At 40.3% G+C, this 18,139-nt stretch overlaps 1 protein-coding gene across 2 annotated transcripts in view; it reads right to left on the bottom strand.

The window, feature by feature from the left end:
• Positions 1-18,139, bottom strand: part of NRG3 (neuregulin 3) — a 920,908-nt gene that overhangs the window by 561,046 nt on the left and 341,723 nt on the right. The gene's annotated exons all lie outside the window — the stretch shown is intronic.

The following is an 18,139-nucleotide window of genomic DNA, read 5'->3' as shown; positions in this document are numbered from 1 at the left end:
CTAGAATTAGGTATATTGTCCCTGGAAAAAAGACTAACATCATGCCCATGGGACAGAGATGTCCTTTGAAAAACTCCATTCCTTCACTGGAATCCCATCCGTCAAAGACATCTCTCCTTATGTTGTTAAATTAGTCTGTAGTCTTGGGGGTTATCTTGGGCTCTGCACTGGATGCTCAAACAACAGTGGAGGCAAAAATAATTCACTGTCATCTGTGATTGCCCAGAAGATTTCATCAGACCCTGACTCTATGGGACTCAAATCTGGCCACGGCAATCCACATTTCTGTAACACATAGGCTCTACTACTATTCTCTGTATCATTATGAATTCCAAATGCCCTGAAAAAGCTCCACCTTAAACAAAGCAGCTTGCCTGCTCAGAAATACAGGTCACCAGGAACACATCACCCCAATGCTCTGCTCTCTACATTGGCTCCCTTTTGAACAGAGAATTCAGTTCAAGGTCTCTGCTGATTTTCAAAATTCTAAATGTATCTGGTCACAGCTATCTGAAAGTCCATTAGGCCTACAATGAAAGCTATGATGCACAGAACCACAGTTGTGATTGTGACAGAATACCCCATGTTTACACCCTATGGTAATGATCTTTTGTACAAAATATGACTTGTGAGGATTTCATTTGAATACTCATTTTCTGGTCATTATTGTCCTGGTAAAATGTGTGTGGCAACATTGTGATTCCATGGTATGGTGTTAACACATGTTCCCAACTGAGGTTGCCTTTAAGACTGACCTGTTTGCCATGTGTGCTCTGCTTAATTTGCATTTAAGCATTAAACAGTCAGTCATCAAGCAGAAAGGGAAATGAAGCTCAAACATATGAGGAAAAAAGCAATACCCTTTCCCCTACACTTTGCCTTCTGGTACCCCAGCTGGAAATGTTTTTTCAAGAGAGAGACAAACTATAAGAAGGAGGGACGAACACCCCAAGGCCCTCCCCTCTCTCTCTCTCTCCACACCTGAAGCAACAAAGGAAGCATTCATTGGATTCTGGGAGAAGAGAGATCCTGACCTAAGAAGTTTGGTCAGTAAGACTGATGAAAGCATGTGGAGAGAAGACATTGTTTTGAATTTAACAGTTTGTTAGGCATCCGTTGCATTTTATCTTTCTTTTTCTTGTAACCATTTCTGAGTTTTATGCCTCATTACTTGTACTCAGTTAAAATCTCTTTTTAGTTAATAAACTTGTTTGTTTTATCTAATCCAGTGTGTTTTAATTTAAGTGTTTGGGAAACTCCATTTGGGGTGGCAAGTTGTGTGCATATTATTCCTTTTTAAAAAAGAACGGACTTTACATAAACTTGTATTGTCCAGGAGAGGGCTGGGCAGAACAGGACATACATCTCTAGGGGAAAATCTAAGAGTAGGAGTGTGTTGGGGTCACCCTGCAGTATAACCGAGGCTGGTGAGAGCCAGAGTGTAATCCAGTTGTGGCTGGCCAGCTGCAGTTACACACAAACATGCAGGGTGTGGCTTGGATGCTGAAAGGCTGTTTGTGAGCAGCCCAGATGGGAGCTGCTTCAACCAAAACACTCTAAGGCACCCAGGGTTGCTGGGTAGGGGTGACAACTGCTCATTAGCCTGGATTGTACCCTGGTATGTCACAACTGTCAAACATTAGGGGAAGACTTTTGTTCACAGGAGCCTTGTCCAGAGTCAGCCCAAGACTAAGGAATTTACGGTTCTACCCAAATGAAGCAGATAATTAGGGATATGTACAAAGATGACTATCCCAGCCCTCCTTGCCTGAGCACATCTCAACTGCTGCAAAGATTCTTCCCTCATCAGTACCAACATATTAACACTTTCTTTAAAAAATTGTGATATGAGGTAAAACTACAGTAATATTGAAGCATAGATCTAGAAATGCTTGGAACTCCCAAACCACTGCTTTAATTTAGGTCTAAACACAATGTATAAGTTAGGGAGCAAGGTGATAAGCCACAAGATATATCACAGAATCAGCAATTATACTAATTTGCTTAATATCCAGATTGTGTGGGGAAGTTATATATATTTACAGTGGGTGAGAGAATGTATGAATTATGCACCTGTCTTTAATTTTGCCTTCTCTGATAAGGAGGCTCACATGATATTATCACTTAAAACAATCATACTGAAATGCAGAAAATGAAAGAACAATCACAGTCACAACAATGCTTGAGCAGAATACATTTCTCTCATCTTCAGAACACACAAGCACCATACCACCACTTATGTAATATTGCCTGGAAGCAACAGCTACTGCATTGTTTGCAGGAAATCAAAGAGACCCAGGCATGTTGATAAATTTGAGTCATCTCTTTAAATCAGCCCACTCCTCCTCCTCCCCCGCCCCCAAGAGCCTGATGCCAGAATCAAATACTTAAAATAGAATGTGACCTTGTTCCAAAAAAGAGATGTTGATGTTTTCATAACATTTCTCAGTTTAACATAACTTATGAGTAGAGTTGATTCAAATCAACGAAACACATTAATGGAGTCTCAAGCCAGTTCTACATTTTTCTGGGTGCAAACTACTACATGCTGTCAGAGAACAGGCTGCCTGCCACAGACTAAATTACAGGTCCACTTACACATTCCTAGACTAGGCATAGGCCTTCCAAATACTGTTTTCCTATTTTGAAAAACAAGTGAATACATATAAATGTCTGTCCAACAAGAACGTCTCACAATATGAAAGTGTCAGGAAGAAATGAGAAATAAAACTATCACTTCAGAATATGTTATGACATGGATATTTAAATATAGCAAATTCTCAGTGATTGATTTTTAAGAGTACAAAATTCGGCATCTTAGGCCATGTTCTTGCCTGTACCTTTACACAGAACTCCCATTGATACCAAGAGAAGTTTCATGTGCAGGAGTTAGTTAGGAAAAGGCCCCCAGTGGACACAATTGACCAGACTATTTAAAGAGTTCAGCACCCATAATTAGGATCAGATTTTGAGAAGAGCTCAGTTCTGATGCATGCACCAAAATAAGTCATTAAAATTCCAGAAGTTCTGAGCATCCAATGGGCCACGTTATTTTGAAAATCCAGCCAGGAAAGTCACAATGGGAGCTTCTGGGTGCTGAGTACTTTTGACAACCAAACTCTAATTTAGGTGACTACATGGGAGCCAAGTTCTTGAAAACCTGTCCCCAAGGGTGCTGATAACCTGAAAACTGGCCCCGAGTTCTTCTGAAAATCTGGTCTAAAATGTTATTGAAAGTGCAGGATGGTCTACCAATGTATCTTTGCTGCCTGCTGCTATTGGAGCATCCACTTTGTCAGAAAAAACTATAAATGTAATTATAAAAAAAGGTTTAAACAGTCCAGAAGAAAGGTATAAAAAGAGAGGCAATCTGTCCTTGGCACTACAAGATGTGTCTTCTCTTCAGCACAGCTGCTTAGGAACAGACAGTCTGTACTCTTCTGTTATGGGAGAAGCGGACAGTCTCCTACAGAGCATTTGAAAATTCAATTGAGTCAAATAGCTATTGTGAGAGTTGAAGGATTTTACTGAATCCATTTATGCAGTACAGCTGCTGGTTTTAAAATTGGTAGTATGTGTCTGTTGTGGTGCTGGCAAACCAACTAACCTGTGTCTGACCCATAACTTAACAAGAGGAATTGCAATTGTAATCAAGACAATGCACTTACATACAGGTATCAAAGAAATGTTAATTCGTCTAGCAATCCCCAACTCATTCACTTCATATTGATAAAAACCAAAGAATAGTTGCTACGTGTATTTGTGTGTGTTTGCCTATATCCTGTTAGAAGTTTACCAATGTAACCAAATTACCTTTTAGATGCTTAATACTTTTAATGTCTTAATTGCCTTCACATTATGTATGTGACTATATTCAGTTAACCTTAAGATCACAGATGTGAGACACTGCATGAAATAATTACTTATATTGTCTTCAGCTTATCTATCCCTGTTATAATGAAGGACCAGCTAATTGCCTTATGTAAACGAGTGTAACTAGTTTACGTGTGTATGCATAAGAAATAGAAGATTAATTTCAACCCAAGGGTCAGTTTAACAATGAAGGTCCTACAAACTATCTGTTTTGCCTATTCTTACGTGGAGGAAAGCCCTGCTGTGACTATTTCTGTGAGGAGGCCTGTCAGCTTGCTAGAGAGCTATAAATAGTGGACCTTGGGTACGATGCGGCATCTCTAGTCTGCTGAACAGAGAAAAGTTTAAGCCATGAGACTGTGAACTCCTAAGTAGTTACTTGAACACCCAGGAAAATGCATGGAAAGACTAACAGACTCTACATCAAAGCTGGATTTGGATTCTAACCTTTTGGGATGATTCCAGAGAAACTCTTACAAGCCAGCAGATTCATCCATCACTGCTACAAGTCTGATATAAAGGACCTTGAAAGTTTTTGTAATGTATATAATATTTGCACCATTCAATAAATAAAAAAAATTTAGTTTACCGAGGGAAGATCTGAAACACATATTGACCTGGGGGTTAAGTGTCTGATCGTTTGGGATTAATAGAACCTCACATATGGTGAACTGGGTTTTCAGTAACCTCTCACTATAACCTCTCACTGTTTTGTTTGCTAAGGACTGGAATGACTAAAGAGGACTATGCTGGCTTCTTGTGAACCAGTGTGGTCTTACAGAAGCTCTTTTGATACTGGTTTGGTGACTCGTTATAAAATAAAACACTTTATATGGGGGATTGCCTGCCCTTTTTCTTGCAGTCTGCCTTGAGTGTGGCATTCTCAGTGTGGCCCATCCCAGGCACCTAGTCACATCTGTCACAACAAAGTTTGGCTTTTTCTATTATAAGAATACTTTTTCCATATCTAAACAAGTCTCATCACACCTCAATAAAATGGCCACCTAAACAGTATTGATTTACCAAAAATGAATAAGTACAGACACATTTTAGTTATCTGACTATATACACACACAGCCCAATTCTCTTCTCATTTGCACTTGTAAATAAAGAGTAACTCCAGTGAAGGGCACACTATTCACAATAGTCTTGTGCAATATTATAGAGATTTTAGTTTCATGATCACATACTTTCTCACAAAATCAAGTATAATGAAAATTGATTTACACAGTTGATAATACTGAAACTAGACAGTAGTAATTACAAAGTTCTTATGTATTTTTGAGACCTACTGGTAAAGCACATAAGAGGTATCATATCCCATTTTTACAGATGGGAAAACTGAGGCACAGACTGGTGAAATGACTTGCAGGTCAGTGGCAGAGGCAGGAACATAACCCATTGTCCATGAAGTCCCAGTCCAGTGCTCTATCCACTAAGCCACACTCCCTTCCAGAGGACTATGGTAGATACCTTAGTATTATATATTCCCAAGTGTACTTGAGCACTTTGCTGGAATGGAAGCTAACTGAAGAACTCATCTTCTATTCTAAATCTGTGTGTGGTTTCCTTCTACGTTTCTGCCTAGAAAATTAGTATGTCTGATTTGTGACCTTATGTCTGATTTTTAATTATTTAATTATTATGAACTTCAATGTTCTTGCAAGGCCTTTAACTGACAAATTAAGATACGTACTTTTTAAAAAATCTTAGTTTTGATTTCTGAGGAATATTATATAATATTCTATATAAGTTGGTATCTGTGGCATCGTGCTCACACATACACACAATGAAGAACTAAAGGGGAAAAAAATCTGCCAATAATTGACAGACATTTTATTAGCATTGCCATGCCTGAAGTTTTTTTAAAAAAAAATTCTGAATCTGAAAAACAAAAATTAAAAAAAGTACAGAAAAGAAAAGTATCCTTCTTTAATGGCTGCAGGCACCTAAGAAATTGGGATAAGAATGCTGTCTTACCTTAAAGCTACGTAAATTATTAGTGCCAGTAATATAAAAATTGTATTTGCTCAGCACCCTGATATATTAAGAGAGTATTATATATAATATACTAATGAGGTAAATATTCAAGAACATTTTTCAAAATGATTTTTCCCTTTACATTTAAGCTTCTATTTAAATCCAGATTGCTGTTGCAGAAGAGCATGTTTGTAACAGTGTACAAGTGAATAAGACTGATGTGCTTTTAATGATTTGAAAATTATGTTATCTCCCTTTTTGTTTATCAGCATCATCAGCAAATCTCACTTGTCCATGAAGAAACTCAATATATATACCTACAAGTAATATTTCCATGGCACAAAATACTTTGAATTTTGTCCTAACAATTTCATTATTATTTCAAGGACTCCTTTTGGAAAATAGAGAATTCCAGGTTATGACTCTACTGCTTCTATTGATATGACAAAGTGGGATTTTTTGGTGGGGTTTGGAGGGAAGGAGAGGAGAGAATAATTAAATTGAGAAGCCCGTTCCTACTCCAACTAAAGTAAAATGTTAAAAATAAACTATTGACTTCAATGGACCGTCAATGTCATACTCAAGCGTACAACACAAGCAAGTAACAACATGATAGTAACAAATTATAAGTGATATTTTCACATTAGTTTTTAACAGCTACAGTATAAGAACCCTTGAAGTGGGTATTACAAGCCATCAAGTTCACCCGTGCAAATCTTCTAGTCATTCTCTTTGAGAATGAGGACTACACATCTCTGACTTCGTATTTTCTCTCCATAGAGTCTCATTTCCAGAGGTCCACAGAATATTGGCTATTCACAGTAAATATTTGAAAGAGAAGGGGTTGGTGAAAGAATGCTCTCCAGAGAGGATCTGTGTTTTGAGACATGCTTCTTTCCTTGGCCTCCAAAAATGTGAATTTTTGACCTAAAGAATATACTCTAAGGCCCACTTTTTGGCTTCAGCTTTTGGATTGGTTGGGGCCTTGTGAGATGTAATGCTTCCTACGGCACAAGGCTGTTGGAAGGGAAATGCCTATATTCTGTTGCATCAGGGAGGATTTTTCTCAGGGCTTGTCTACACTAGCACTTTACAGCACTGCAACTTTCCCATTCCGGGGGCATGAAAAACCATCCCCTTGAGCGCAGCAAGTTTCAGCACGGTAAAGCACCAGTGTAGACCATGCACCAGCGCTGCTAACTTCGCCCCTCGTGGAGGTGGTCTTTTTAGAGCTCTGGGAGAGCTCTCTCCCAGCACTCTGCCGCAACTACACAAGCCATATTAAAGCGCTGCCGCAGCTGTGCTTTAACATTGCCAGTGTGGACTAGCCCTCAGCGTTTGCTGCTAGTATTATATTGCTTTCTTTAAAAACATTAAAAGGCACTCACAGTACTACATGGGCACATCTATTATGCCTAATAAATCAAAATAAATATTCATAATAAGATGAATATTAACAGTTATTATTTGGTGGACAAATTGAACTATCCCATGCTTACTAGGGGTTTCCCATGTCATGGCAAGCAGGGACCTGTGGGACATAGAACAGGCCAGAACTTTAACTATAAACTTCTGAAGACAATATATATCCTTTGTGTGTTTAACCCAGATCCAAAGATGGGAAATACCGAAGAACAGGTAACTAACTACAGGGGAAGAATTATTTGGCACTAACTTCAAGATAACTAGGCAAGAAGAATTCCCTGAACATTTCTGAACTTGCCTGCCTCTAATTCAGGAACACTTTGAAATTGGTAATATGGTGTTTCAAGGAAATTATGTTAGAAATTTTTCATAGGTTATATTTATTTATCTTCCACATCAGAAGAACAACTAAACATTTCAAAATTATTTGCAAAAAAAAGAGAGAGAGAGACGCTTCAGAATAGCCAACAGCTAAGAGCATGAACGTGGGATGAGGGAGATCCAAGTTCAAGTCCCTACTCTCTGATTCAGAAGATTGGCTACTGGATTACTGGCTATTTTTGCTCTCTCAAAAGCCCATCCAGGACCTGAGAAAACTTCCCAATGAAAATTTTGTCAAAACTGGAATATTCCATGAAAAGAATAAGCCCTAGTCGACACTATGAATTTATGTCAGTATAACCGCATCGCTCAGAAGCAGGAATTTTCCACACCCCTGAGTGACGTAGATATACCGACCAAATTCCCAGTGTTGATGGGAAAAAAAATATACTTCACTCATTTAGTTGTTGGTCCAACAACTGTTATGATCCCAAGACTCGTGCTTAAAAATAATTAAAAAAAGGTTACCACTCCCACAAATACAGCCCAGCCATCAAGACAAGTTGTCACACTCGAATAAAAATATTACAAAAAAAAAATTAACTTACTAGTTATGGAATGGTAAAAAGAAACCAACCTAAGAGACAGCTTTAAGGAGGGCAAAGCAATTTCTTTACCTTTGAAACTTCTCTGGGGCCTGATCCAAAGCTCGCTGAAGTCAACAGGAGTTTTCCCACTGATTCCAATGAGCTTTCAGTCAGTCTTACAAACAATATTTAGCAGACACTCATGATACCAAGGATGATCTGAAGTACGAAAAGGGTGAGAATCACTACTATGGGCAGTGTAACGGGGTACTAGATGGTACCTTGTTGGCAAAAACATTGTTTCAGAAAGGGATTGGATTTGTTTCTCTCTCTCTCTCCCACTCTTTTTCCCTCCCCCCATAGCACAACAGAGCTTCATACCCAATTCTGTCTCTTAAAAGAGAAGAAAAACTTCATTAGAAGCTTTTCTCTATTGAGTAATTAAAATGGCAAGCTGTCACAAAACAAAGAATGCTTACAGTTATTGAAATAAGTGAACTTTAAAAAGAAAACAGATAAAGAATTTGTGCTTCCTGAAATGAAGTCTTTACAAACAGTGAATATTCTATATAAACGGATTTGTTTAATGGAAATTTTAGGAGTCTGAATTTAAAATAATTTTTACACAGGACTTTATACCTGATTTGCTTCTAAAAAAAAAAGACAGATTTTACATTAACATTTTATTTACCCAGCAATAAAACTGGGCCAAATACGGCTGATTCTGCAATCAGAACTGTTCAGCAAACCCTTGCATGCACGTGGAATTCCATTCAATTTAATGGTGCTGTGTATGGCCCAAGAGTTTGGCCATACAGAACTTATTCTAGAATCAGGGTCTAACGTTTAATTCCTCCTAGCACTGGAGAAAGTTCCAAAGCCCTCAGCAGGTCTGCCCAGAAGTATCCATTTGCGAGATATGGGTGTGATTCGGGGCCAAATTCAGCTGTTATGTTTCTATAATTCCCATTGAAATCAGTGGGAGCTGTGCACAAATAGCTGAGGGTGGAATTTAACCCTTGAAAATGTGGCAGTCATGCCCATATAGATGGAATAATCTGATCCCAATATACCATGAATGAAAAAGTAGACACATACTTTTCTTTACAGTGCCCAGTGTAAGTCACCTTGCTGCTTGTTCATTTTACCTTCCTCCTGGCAGCAGAGATGCGCAGCTTTAAAATTTGTGCTCATCAGTTTAAAAATAATGGAGTGTGCATCTTGGAATTTTGCTTTCAAACCTCTCACTGTTTTGTTTGCCAAGGGCTGGAATGCCTAAAGGGGACTATGTTGGCTTCTTGTTAACCAGTGTGGTCTTACAGAAGCTCTTTTAATACTGGTTTGGTGAATCATTATAAAATAAAATACCTTATATGGGTGATTGCCTCGAGTGTGGCATTCTCAGTGTAGCCCATCCATATTTCAAAGCAACAAAATTAATACTTTATAATCATTTACCATTAACGTTGTGTATAAGTGATAGGACTGGACTGCTGCCATATTTCCATATCAGTATTAACAGTCATAATATTTGATTATCAATGTAGCACTTGTAATAATCTGTGGGTGTATGGCACTATTTACAATAAAAATAGTTGACAGTTACCATGCTGAACAGTAAGGTTTAATTATAGATCCAAGCAGTATCTTGAAGCAACCTCAATTCATCTGAGAGAGAAAAGAAATTATCTATTTAGGCTCAAATACCAATAAAGCCTAGATAATATTTAAAACCTGATCCTGAAGCCATGTTGTGTGGTTGGTTTTTAAGGAATCAGTAGTTTCCATTCACCACTTGCTGAGCCATTGTCAAATGGCAAAATGTTTTTGCAGACAACATGGCAGAGGTAAGTTTGAAGTAGCAATTCGAAGGAACACAAGGTGTTGGCTTTATGAATTTTGCCTGGGAGATTTTCCTATCCCTAGGGGCAATAGAGAATACATGAAGGTGCTTGTGAAATAGGAGTGACAGCTAACTTGATTTGAGATGTAAAACAAGTTTTTAAAAACAAATATTCAGACCAAAAAAAAAAGTTTCTCCAGTTTTTGAGCACAATCCTGACTTTATCATCTCCATCCCTGAGGTGAAAATGGAGCTAATTCAGCCTAATTTTGCTCCCTGGAATGTCAATCCAAAACAAACTCTGAAGGTATACAGCAAGCTACTGCTACCAGGCTTTCAACAGGTCCTTTCCTCGGGTCCTCTCAGATGCTGATCTTCCTAACATTTAAAGTTATGGTACATATGCAAAGAATACTTTAAATATTTATATTATTTCTTCTCTGAAGTGAAGTCAATGCTGTGTTTGCATCAGAGGATACAACTGGCAAGGATGCCTCACTGTCATCTGAAATGGACATAAAATGAACACTGCTTTCCGAGTAAATCATTTATATTTTTCCCTCCAAAAACTCTTCATTTTTGTGGCCCAAAGACACTTTTTTCTTTTAGTTTCCAGCACCAACTAGATTTTAGAACCTTAACCCTCCTACTCAGTTTGGTTGAATTTCCTCAAAGGGGATGTTTTGTTAAACAAACATTGATGAACCTGAGCAGAGAGTCACTGATATTAATAAGAAAAGGAGTACTTGTGGCACCTTAGAGACTAACCAATTTATTTGAGCATAAGCTCAATTTATTTGAGCATCCGATGAAGTGAGCTGTAGCTCATGAAAGCTTATGCTCAAATAAATTGGTTAGTCTCTAAGGTGCCACAAGTACTCCTTTTCTTTTTGCGAATAGAGACTAACACGGCTGTTACTCTGAAAACTGATATTAATGCCTCTTCTAACTGCTCAAGCATCTCCAATGCTTTTGTTCTTCCACAACATTCAGATTATGCGTGGCAGCTAGCTGAACAATGGTGGGTATTTATGGACTATCACAATGAGTTAGCATGCCATTGTGGTAAGATGAGCTCTCTTCTCCTGAAAACAATCTGGGGCCTGGGATAGTAAATCATCTTTACCCAGAATGAATATTTCAAATCACTTAGAAAGTTATCATATAACCAGGTATCCACGTTTGTCTGAGGAATTAATAATTTTCCTAAAATTACAGTTCACAACAAGCCATTTTATGGCTATGAAATGTTAGGAAGACTAACTGTAGAGAGATTATCTCAATTTATATAAACTTATCTTTAACATCACAAGCCTTAATTCTGGTTAAGTTCTTCAAGGAAAATAGTTTAAATGGTCCAGACCGTTAAGAACAACAAACCTCATTAAACCTCATTGATTTCTATCCCTCCACCCCTTCTGTACAATGTAAGCTATACAAGACTGCAATTAGGCTTTTCTCATAAAAAATGTACAGTGAGGTTTTTCAACCTTTTTTTCTTTCAGAGGCCCCCACCAACATGCTATAAAAACTCCACAGCCCACCTGCACACAACAACTGGTTTTCTGCATATAAAAGCCAGGGCTGGCATTAGGGGGTAGCAAGCAGGACAATTGCCTGGGGCCCCATGCCACAGGGCCTCCCTCGAAGCTACATTGCTCAGGATTCAACTTCAGCCCCGGGCACTGTGACTCAGGTCCCTGACTTCAACCCCATGCCGCAGGGCGCAGATTTCTGCCTTCAGCCCCAGCGACTAAAGCTGGCCCTGCTTGGCAACCCCCCTGAAACCTGCTCGCAGCCCCCCTAGGGGGCATCAGACCCGTAAATTGACAACCACTGATGTACAGCACTTCCAGTCCAAGCCAGCCCTGGCATTCTTGAAATGATTGGACATTATTCCAGAAGCTTGTATGCTATGATTTTAAAAGACTTGCACTAAGGTCTCCTTAGGGTCAGGAAAAATATCCTCCAGGATCTGCAACCACAAATCATTGCTGGAAAACATTCAGCAGAAAAATCAGTCCACTGTAACCTCCAGAGACTTCAGGGGCTTATCTACTTTAGTTTAATCAACCTATTTTTGTAGAGGGAAATTCTAAATCTGATGCCAACCATGGGCTTATCTTCAGTGGTAGCTGACAGACCTACTAGCAAGGCAGCTTATTTAAGTCATGTAACTAAAATAATCCACATTTTCAAAGTTGCAAATATTGTCTCATAGGAAAGTTCAAGTGAAAACACGTATAAAGATTGTCTTTTGTTTTATAGTTAAGGCCCATTTGCTAAATACAGTAAAATTCCTTAAAGTGGAGGTGGGCATTAAATCATCCATTTGTACATTTTAGTGTCTTAATGGACAAATTATTCTTCAATTCTGAAGACAGAGGGATTTGTCTGGTCAGTGGTAAGAAAGGGGTTGTGGCTCCTTTAAGGGTTCCCACATACACACTTCTGTGACATCATTGTGATGTGTGACATCAGTGAGCGTGGGGCTGACCAGAAAGGGCTTAGGCTAGCCACTGGATCTGCTTACCTGGAAGCGAGTATATATACCCCATTCCTCCAGACAGAGTTCTCTCTTCTTGCCTGGATCAACAACTTACACCCATGGGATCAGGATAGGACAGGGTTTTGTGGTCTGCTGTGGGCATTGTTCTAGTTGCCTACTTAGGTACTGGGAAATAATTTTTTCCCAACAGCCAGGTAGGCCAAGATGGAGTTGCTCCTCCCCACTACCTCCTTCCACACAGCTGCTGAGTGACCAGTTGAGCTGGTAGGAGGTTAAGTTCGAACTGTCAACTTGGCAGACAACAGATGTTCAGTGCAGACAGATGTTCCACAGGGGGTATGGTCCGCTAATAAACCAGAGTTGGAAGCAGACTTAGGGGGAAGATATCCTCCTAAAGAAGATGAGGAATGGAGGTGGGGCTCCTAATATCTAGTACAGTGAGGAGAGAATCCCCTTTCCCCAGCCCCTTAGCACTCATACAACAGGAGGACAGTAGGATCCCAGCAACTGACTGGGACCAGGTTTGGAGGGAAGATGGCAGCCCTCAAATAAGTGAAAATGATTAAGGAAGGAGCAATGACCTGCACTGTATGAGTTTTTGCCAAATAGTTCCCAGATGAGTTAACAGAGTTGTGGCCTAATTAAACCACTTTCCTTGCATCTTGTCATTCTTTCTGCATGGCTGGGTCAAATCTCTGTGGGTAAGACATTATAAGATGGGAAAATAAGAAGGCAATATATACAATCTAACACCAAAGATGCAATATTTTATAATGTAGAGATATTGTCAAAGGGCTGTTGCTAGTTCCTCTCACTGGCAGCGTTATATTCTTGTTCCAAAGAGCTAGAAAGTCCTGAATAAAAATGCAGGAAATAAATAATGCAATTTTAACCCTAAACTGGTACATGCTTCCAAGACAGACAATCTAAAAGTTATTATTCACTATAGCATCTATCATTCTGACACTCTCATGGTCAAGGGGATATACAATCAGGCTATGAAACATTTACATTATTCTCAGACTCCCTTCACATAAAGAGACCTATATATCATTCATTTTATTTTATTTTTTAATCTCATTTTCTCTCCTTTAATCTTCTTACTGGCTGTTTGGATCTTTTACTTCAGTATCCCAAAAAGGGAGAAGGAGAAGGTCTAAAGCATTACTATCACAGCTCACTCACCCCACCCCTCAACCTCTGCCCCCACTCTACTGCTCTGTTAATGTTTATTTCTGTCCTTGTAACATGCATTGGTTATGACAGAGGTGGCCAATCGGCGGCTCCAGAGCTGCATGCGGCTCTTCAGAAGATAATATGCGGCGCAGACCAGGAGCCAACTCTGGGGGAAAATGGTGGGTGCTCAGCACCCACTGGGATCACTGTCAGCCTCCCACACCTGCACCGCACCCCCGATCAGCACCTCCCCCTCCCTCCCACACGCTGCGATCAGCCATTTCGCGACATTGAGGCGGCTCTCTGGGGGGGGAAAGGGATGAGCAAGGACAAGGCACCCAGCCCCCCTCCCTTCACCGCAGAGCCTCCTCAATGCTGCAAATCAGCAGATTGTGGCAGGTGAGAGGCGCTGGGGGAGGGAGGAGCGAGGACCCAGTGCACAGCCTCCCCCTACCCCTTCTCCAGTGCCGCCTCTTCCGTCCCCTGGCCTCCCACCTGCTACCATCAGCTGTTTCACACCCGCAGGATGCCCTGGGAGGGGGAGGAGGAGGAGGAGCAGGAGCAGTGAGGACACAGCTCACTGGGGGAGGGGGCAGAATGGGGCGGGAAGAGGCAGGGTGGGAGTGGGGACTTAGTGAAAGGGATGGAGTGGGGGGCAGAGCCAGGGGTCCAGCAACCCTTGGCTAGAGCCTGTGTCTCCTTGAATAAAGTACACGGTGACTAGCTGGTGTGGAAATTTTTAATCACAATTTTTCTTACACTATCTAACAGAAGGCAAGTGCAAACAGAAAGAAAATACACAGATGAAAATTGAGTCTTTCAACAGAAGTGGGAGAATAAGTACTTTTCCACTGAATGTAATGGTAAGGCCATGTGTCTTCTTTGCATGATTTGTGTATCTCAGTGCAAATCTTCAAACTTGTAGCATCAAGTCATTTCTAGCCATACACATATGGATCAAGAATTCCCACAAGGTTCTGAACTCCACACTTTAAAACTGAAAACTCTGAAAAAAACAAACAGATGTAGAAGCCCAGTTCTTCACCAGATTTGCCAACCAATCGCAGACTGTAACGTTAGCCTCCTATTACATGGCCTGGCAAATAGCCCGTGCAAAAAAGTCCTACTCTGAAGGCGAGTTTATAAAAATGTGCCTCACTGATGTGATTTCAATCCTGTTACCAGAGAATAAGAATCTACTGAAGAAAATTTCTGGCCTGCAGCTTTCATGCCACACAATAGAACGCAGAATCTCCGACCTGAACAGAGACATCAAATCACAACTGCACTTGCAACTTCAGCAGTATGAATATTTGAGCATCACTATGGAGGAGTTGTGCGATGTACAGGATAAACCTCAATTATTGGCATTTGTCCAGACTGTGTCTGACTCCTCGATATCATGCCACTAAAGGACAGAACTCATGGACAAGATCTAAAGGAGGCATAGATGTTGCAAAACACCACTTCCCTTTACAGAAGCTCACTACCATTGCAACGGATGGGGCTCGGTCCACGTTGTGATCTGTGAATGGTTTAGTAGGGCTTTGTAATTCTGATGAGATCTTTCTCGAATTTTGGACATTTCACTGTATTATTAATCGGGAGCAACTGACATCTAAAAATCTCAAATTTGATCACATCATGAAACCTGTCTTGCACATTATGAATTTCATTCACTCAAATACACTCAATTACAGACAATTTCAAAATCTAAATCGAAGAACCGGATGAAGACTACTTCTCTGCTGATTTTCCATTTCACTGCACAGTTCAATGGATCTCGAGAGGTAAAGGTATTTCCCATTTTTTTGAGCTCCTGGAACCAATAAAATTGTTTATGGAATACACTCTGAGCTTACAGATCCTGGGGGGGTTCTAGACTTGGCATTTCTTGCAGACATGCTGCTGCACAGAGCCATCCTTAGGCTTAAGCAGCATACGCAGCTGCGTAGAGCACCCGAAAATGTGGGGCACCCGGGGTCTTTGTGTCCATCCTCCCGCCTCTTCCTATCCCTGTTCTGACCCTTCCTGCAAGCTCCCACCACAGCTGGCTGCTGCAGCCTGGTGAGTCTTCCTCAGGAGGGGATCTAGTACTTAAAAGTGAAAAAGCCTTCCAGCCTGCCGACCTATTAGCACAACATTGAAACTGTTAAAGAGCCATTCAAGTGGTAATGAAGCCATTTAACAGGCATTTGCCAACCCCCAGGTATATACTGTCAGTTTTTGAATTTACTGACAAAAACAGTTGTGCATTATTGTAATATACTCAGAACATGTTAGTCTACAGGACTTTAGTTTAAAATTTGCTTTAAAAATATTTCATTAGTGTGTTGCTGAAGATTATAAAAATCACATCTCTAAAATATGCTTGTGTAGATTTTTAAATGCGCAATCTGAGTATTCATCTTTAGCCTTAAATGCCTGGATCTTCAGACATAGTTTTTTAAATAAATCCTTCAAAAGACCACCCTTATCTAAAATACACATGCAAGCCCAGACTGCTGTCAGGCATTGGGGCACCAGTTTAATACTACTGCATAGGGCCCTATAAATCCTCAGGACAGCCCTGCTGCTATATATATATACACATACATACACTGTGCTGGAAATGGCCCACCTTGATTATCATGCACATTGTAGGGAGAGTGGTCACTTTGGATAAGCTATTACCAGCAGGAGAGTGAGTTTGTGTGTGTATGGGGGTGGGGGGTGGTGAGAAAACCTGGATTTGTGCTGGAAATGGCCCACCTTGATTATCATGCACATTGTAGGGAGAGTAGTCACTTTGGATAAACTATTATCAGCAGGAGAGTGAGTTTGTGTGTGTGGTTTTTGGAGGGGGGTGAGGGAGTGAGAGAACCTGGATTTGTGCAGGAAATGGCCCACCTTGATTATCATGTACATTGTGAAGAGATGTTTCAGAGGAACAGCCGTGTTAGTCTGTATTCGCAAAAAGAAAAGGAGTACTTGTGGCACCTTAGAGACTAACCAATTTATTTGAGCATGAGCTTTCGTGAGCTACAGCTCACTTCATCAGATGTTTACCGTGGAAACTGCAGCAGACTTTATATACACACAGAAATCATGAAACAATACCTCCTCCCACCCCACTGTCCTGCTGGTAATAGCTTATCTAAAGTGATCAACAGGTGGGCCATTTCCAGCACAAATCCAGGTTTTCTCACCCTCCACCCCCCCACACAAATTCACTCTCCTGCTGGTGCGAGCCCATCCAAAGTGACAACTCTTTACATAATCAAGTCGGGCTATTTCCTGCATAGATCAAGGTTTTCTCACATCCTCCCCACCCCCATCCAAAGAGTGGTCACTTTGGATGGGCTATTACCAGCAGGAGAGTGAGTTTGTGGGGGGGCGGGGAGGGAGGGTGAGAAAACCTGGATTTGTGCTGGAAATGGCCCAACTTGATGATCACTTTAGATAAGCTATTACCAGCAAGACAGTGGGGTGGGAGGAGGTATTGTTTCATGGTCTCTGTGTGTATATAATGTCTTCTGCAGTTTCCACGGTATGCATCTGATGAAGTGAGCTGTAGCTCACGAAAGCTCATGCTCAAATAAATTGGTTAGTCTCTAAGGTGCCACAAGTACTCCTTTTCTTTTTACACCCCCTATATAATCATTACATAATACTGTGGCTCTTTGGTAATGTACATTGGTAAATTCTGGCTCCTTCTCAGGCTCAGGTTGGCCACCCCTGAGTTATGAGGACATTTCTCCGCCTGCCACTGATCAGCATGGTGCTATAAGACATTCACTGCTATAAACTGTCTTTGCCTTACTGCCAGCACACAACAATAAATCGCAATTTGCTCTAGAAGACTCTCTACTTTATCCTCATCATGAGACTCAACCTAGTAGATTATTATTAAACTTTATTAGAGATGACCCATGGCAACAATATTCAGATTTGGATTAGGAATCTGGTTTCTGAATTCATGGCCTAACTGAAGGATTACAGTCTGGGTTCAAAAATCTGGCAAGCCGTTCTCAGGAGATATTGATCCCTAATGGCAGAAGTGGTATATGATTATTTTATAAGATTTTCATAGCTTAAATAGAAATGTCATCTCAGCCATTTCCACAAGATTACTGTCTTTGGATCACATTGGATCAAATTGCATTCCCTTACGTAAGTCCCTTCTGGTTACAGAAACTAGTGAATCAAACTCGTAAGGGAGCTCTGGGATACAAATTCACTTCCATCCTACCACCTGTCAAAAAAATTAAATAATTGGAAGAGTTTTGGATAAGACATTCCCGTTTGGGCCCACCAACAGTTAAAATCCAACTAGATCATTATCACTATTAGCATAGTTAACAAATCAAATTTCACTCTGAATAAAATGAATTGTTGACAATCACTGAATTACTTTCTAATATCGTATGCAAAAGTTCCAGATAC

The sequence above is a fragment of the Lepidochelys kempii genome, chromosome 7 (genome assembly GCF_965140265.1).
Source record: "Lepidochelys kempii isolate rLepKem1 chromosome 7, rLepKem1.hap2, whole genome shotgun sequence".
Lineage (NCBI taxonomy): Eukaryota > Metazoa > Chordata > Testudines > Cheloniidae > Lepidochelys > Lepidochelys kempii.
Note: the sequence above shows the minus strand (reverse complement) of the source record. Positions and strands in the feature narration are given on the sequence as shown.